Source organism: Lottia gigantea (assembly GCF_000327385.1).
Source record: "Lottia gigantea unplaced genomic scaffold LOTGIsca_87, whole genome shotgun sequence".
In the NCBI taxonomy this organism is placed as follows: domain Eukaryota; kingdom Metazoa; phylum Mollusca; class Gastropoda; family Lottiidae; genus Lottia; species Lottia gigantea.
The window spans coordinates 49,343-55,375 of NW_008710867.1; positions in this window are offsets into that span (position 1 = coordinate 49,343).

A 6,033-nucleotide genomic window follows, 5' to 3' on the forward strand; every position below is an offset into this window, starting at 1 on the left:
CTTTAATGCATTGGTTAAATAAGTTTGTATTTTATTTATGTAGGGTTAGACATGTACAATTGTTTTATTGTGTAGTTTCGAAGAGTGGTGTGTGCATAGTATATGAGAAATTTAACACAAATACAATATAGTTATTATTATACTCTTACCTTCAATTTTATTTACTATCTTCTGGTCTTGAACTCGCATAGCTGGACGACGATGGCGGACGAACGCGTTTATCGATTGAGCCATCGCACTTGACTGAATACTGCTTGTCGACTTAAAGATTATATGGATAGATTTTATAGAAGAAGAGATTAAAAGATGAAGACTGGTTGTTCTAAGAGACTGGATATCAGAGTCTACTCGGGCTAGGTCAACTGGTGAACACTATGCACGTGCTTTTCGCCGTAGCTCAGTCGGTTAAACTCTCATGTCTATATTATAGTCGTGGGTTCGAATCCTGGAGTGAGAATTGAATTGTTGTGATCTATTGAAGATCTTTATTTATTAAACCACATCCACTTGAGGCCCAGGAAGGCAACCATCACAAAACAAAATTAAAATTGGGTCGGCTTTCGTCAGTAAAAATGTCTTTCTCCTTGGAGAGAGGGTCGTGATGAGATATATTGAATATCAAGCATAATGATCTGAAATGAATTAACAAAAGCGTCCAGGATTGGGACTCTGATAAACACCCCTAAGTTCGTAATCATGGTGGATGAGCGGTCTATGTAGAATGTTCTCGGTAGTCTGCAATGATAGGGTCGAGGGTTCGATCCCAGTTATAATCATATAGATTTTTATAGAATTTAAAAGTATATATAGTCTTAATTTTCAAATATATATGTCGTCCGCGGTGGCCAAGTCGGTACGGTGGTAGGAAAATCCTCTGAAAAGAAAGGATGCTAGTTCAATACCCACTGATAGCCCACTGGAATTTTTCTTCTATTAAGATACGAGGTTACGGTTATATTGGATAAATAATTCGCTAATTTGTCTGTCTGGATGGCTCAGTGGTAGAGCGTTGGTCTGACATCAACGAGGTGTGGGATTGAAACCTTTGATGGATTGTAAGATGAATGTGCAGTACCTAATTTTACACTATTTAAAACTTGAGGTTACAGTTATAATGGATAAAAATTCCAAGTTTGTGTTCGACTGGATGGCTCAGTGGTAGAGCGTCGGGAGAACACGGTTGCAATAACGTCATCCATAGTAAGGACTAACATCCTCTAGAAACTTAGGTGGGTTCGAACCCCACGGGGAAATCTAGTTGTGAAAGATTTTCCATAGTGGGCACTCAAAACCACTAGAATCTGCTTTGGACGTCAAAAATACTTTAAAACCGAAAATTGGGTTTGAGTGGGAATCGAACCCGGGACGTTTGAACGATAGAAAAATGTAGGGAGGGATGAACAACTCTACGACCACGGCCAAAATAAGTGGGATTTAAACAAGCGTTCGTAAGTAATATTTAAAGTTCAAAGTCACAACCTACTATAGTAGTAAAATAGTAAGTATCTTCCTCTCTCCTTTTAGAATCTTGGAGGGACCCGGGCACCAGTTTGCCCCTCGGCTCCCCTCCTTGTCTCTCGTTCTTCAGCTTTGCCCCTCGTTCTATCTATTGGTAGTGTCTTGCCTGCGGCAGGCCCAACGTGTCAACTGACATCTTACCTCTAGAGAACTCAGGTCTCTCATATTAGAATGAGAGAGAGAACATGAGACAGTGGCTAAAAGCCTCTGGAGATTTACCTGGGCTCGAACCCTCGCCGTCGAAACAGAGTTCTAGCCCAAGTCCACCATCCATCCATCTAGGCCATAGAGACCCGTTAGCAAACCACGAAATTTAAGCTCTTTTAAATGACTGTAAATCATTTATAAGATCAAAATAGTGAATCTAACAACTTCGGCGGTATTCGAACCAGAACTGTCTAGATCTCTAGCAGCCTCTCTAACCTCAGGGCTACGGCGGACACAGCAAACTCTTCAGAAATTAACCATTTTATATGTGAACTTTTATAATGAAATTGTCAAAATTGTTTGCTAGCGTCCCCGGCAGAGGTTCGAACCTTATCTGATCATTTGCCGACCGAGCACTTTAACCACTGTGCTATCGAGACGACGAGGAAACATTGCAAATTTATCTATATAACCCTAAAACCATTCGAGTAAAGGTAACATCAAAATGAATTATGGTTCCACGTCAGGCGTTCGAACCCACTACGGATTTCACCAAGACCTACCACTCTATCCACTGAGCCACGGTGGCATACGAGATCAGATGTTATTTTGTCTATATAATTAAAACCTTTATTAGATATATAATAAAAATATTCTCGCGGTGGGAATCGAACCTTCCGACTTAAAATCCAGCTGATACACTGGCTGTCGAGTCGACTGAGCTACAGTGACATGCACGTAAGTTGATCTGATGACTAAACTAATATCTTGTTCTTAGTTCTCTGCAAGGTATTATAGCTTTCTCTTTTGATTTAGACTATAAATCTTAACAATCATTCAGCCAAGTGCGATGGCTCAGCCGGTTAATGTGTTCGTTCGTCTTTCATCATTGCGATGTGGGTTCGAGTCCACAAGAAGTCGACAAATGAAACAAGGTAAGTAAAAAATTAAATTATTCTTAATATATATTACCCATACGCGCGCGCACACACACAACACCTCGCTACTAACATAAAAAAACCGCATAAACATCAAAAACAAAAACCTGACAAATAAATAAAAAAACCAATGACATTAAAAAAAGATTGTAAAAATAGCTACCACATACACAAAAAACAAGCAAATAAATAAGCGGGTTTTGTACTTTTCATTCGTGAATATTTAAACGTTTTAAAAAAAAAATATGAAAAATAGAGCTAAAATATTATTGCTAAAAATGCCATTTTTCCAGTCAAATGTGATGGGTAGATGATTTCCAAGTAGAATGATATTTCACCTTAAACTCATTGTATTTATTGTACCATGGCACGAAATGCGCGTGCGGATTATTGAACACTTGTAAATATTAATCACTTGATGCAAATTCTCATTGTTGGTAACATTCCAAATAAACTAAGCTCTTACAAGTCTAATATTGAGTATTGAGCAATGCCGCAGTAGCTCACTCGGATGAGAGAACTACATACTAAATTTTAATGTAACCCGCGATCGTACCTCATGTAGTCCTTTTGTTACAACGGCTTGCCATGAAAGATAAAGAAACCTTCTTTTTACAAATTTGAGAGACTCTTCCCGTCAGGATTGAGCCATTTCGGTGATAAAAATGGTTGTACTAATGTTTTTGAATGAATAATAAATCAAAATAGTTTTGCAGCAAAATGTCAGCTTGAAGAGATTTGAACTCTTGACCTCTCACCTCTGACCTCCTATGCGCACGTGCAAATAACTAGACCACAGTTAATTAACGTCATAGTGACAATGAAGCGAACCAATATGACGACCCGGGTTCGAAACCCGTGTAAAGGATGTTTACATTGTCAAAAAAGGCTTACTTTGTAAGATTAAGAAAGTCTATTTTTACAAATTTAGGTGACGTAAGCAGACCAGACTGAGCCATTTCGATGATAAAAATGGCTGTAACAATGTTTTTGAGTGTATAATAAATCAAAATAGTTTTGTAGCAAAATGTCTGCTAGAAGAGAGACTTGAACTCTTGCCCTCTCACCTCTGACCTCGTGTGCACACTTGCAAACAACTAGACCACAATTAATTAACGTTGCAGTGGCCAGTTCACTGATATGACGACCCGGGTTCGAACCCCGTGTTAAGGATATTTAATTTTGTTAAAATGGCTTGCCATAGAAGATTAAGAAAATCTATTTTTACAATTTAGGTGACGTAAGAAGATCAGTCTGAACCATTTCGATGATAAAAATGACTGTAACAATGTTTTTGAATGTAAAATAAATCAAAATAGTTTGTAGCAAAATGTCTGCAAGGAAAGATTCGAACTGTTCACCTCTCAACTCTGACCTCGTGAGCACACGTGCAAAAAACAAGACCGCATTTGTTACCTAGAGGCAGATAAAATAAAATTTAAAAAAGGGAGATAATATACCAGAAATAACTAGACCACAATGAATTAACATTGTTGTGGCTAGTCAGCGATATGGCGACCAGGGTTCGAACCCCGTTTAAAGGATGTTTACATTGTAAAAAAAATGGCTTTCCATATAAGATAAAGAAAGCTTATTTTTACAAATTTAGGTGACGTAAGCAGATCAGACTGAACCATTTCGATGATAAAAATGGCTGTAACAATGTTTTTGAGTGTATAATAAATCAAAATAGTTTTGTAGCAAAATGTCAGCTATAGAAGAGAGAATTGAACTCACCTCTAATCTCGTGTGCGCGCGTGCAAACAACTAGACCACAATTAATTAACGTTGCGGTGGCTAGTCACTGATATGACGACATTTGCTATACGTTTCTATCAAAATCTATTTTGAATTGTTCTGGTAGCCTATGGCAACAAATTCACAAACTTTAACCAAATTTATACAGAATTTGACGAGAATTATCAGGGGAATTTTGAAAAAATGAAAAAATACACTATCAAAAATCGTTATATATTATACGTTTGCTATACGCTTCTATCAAAATCTATTTTGAATTGTTCTGGTAGCCTATGGCAACAAATTCACAAACTTTAACCAAATTTATACAGAATTTGACGAGAATTATCAGGGGAATTTTGAAAAAATGAAAAAAATACACTTTCAAAAATCGTTATATATTATACGTTTGCTATACGTTTCTATCAAAATCTATTTTGAATTGTTCTGGTAGCCTATGGCAACAAATTCACAAACTTTAACGAAATTTATACAGAATTTGATGAGAACTATCAGGGGAATTTTGAAAAAATGAATAAAAAATACATTTTCAGAAAACGTTATTCTGCGGGCTCATGTTTTATAAATTATCCCTTGGATGTTAAAGACCTCACCTAAAACCTCGATAAATAACTTTCCCGAGCTGTAGTGCAACTTTACTTTTTTGTTCCAATTTCTGTAGTCTTGAAATCAATGTGCTTTCGCCCAATTGTCGGCAAATTTCGGACAAATATACTCGATGGAAAATAGTAAAGGGAAAAAATGCATTTAAGCCAGACTACAGTTAATTCATTACAATACTAGTACTGGGTTCTTACCTTGTGCTATCAAGCTGATACTAAAGACCTCTCATGGTAACTGTAGATGCAGCATCAGAGCTATGCCATACTTGTCAAATTCTTTAATTGCATAGATAAGCAGCTTTGCACAGAGGTACCCTGCGTATTCATGCATGACTGCGATCCTATGAAAAAGAAAACGTTGACGAAACTACAGCATTGTAAAATGATCCTTTCTGATGTTGTCAGTCTTAACGCCCAGGTAGAAGTGACAGTATTTCATATAGCTTGGGCTTTTTATACTCCTACATACCCTAATTCCCACGTGTATTTGTCAATTCACGTGCGTTTGGAGCAAGAGTGAGTGAAGTCAGTGGCGGCGCCATTTATTCCAATATATTTATAAGAAATATAACTTCAAATATGTAATAGGGGGAAAACCTGCCAAAACAATAATGGAAATCCTGCCAAAACAACAGTGTCAAATGTGGCAAGCACTAGGGGGAAAAACCTGCCAACAACAGAGTCAAACATGGCAAGCACTAGGGGGAAACCTGCCATAACAACAGAGTCAAATATGGCAGGCACTAGGGGGAAAACCTGCCAAAACATCAGAGTCAAATATGGCAGGCACTAGGGGGAAAACCTGCCAAAACATCAGAGTCAAATATGGCAGGCACTAGGGGGAAAACCTGCCAAAACATCAGAGTCAAATATGGCAGGCACTAGGGGAAAACCTGCCAAAACATCAGAGTCAAATATGGCAGGCACTAGGGGGAAAACCTGCCAAAACATCAGAGTCAAATATGGCAGGCACTAGGGGGAAAACCTGCCAAAACATCAGAGTCAAATATGGCAGGCACTAGGGGGAAAACCTGCCAAAACATCAGAGTCAAATATGGCAGGCACTAGGG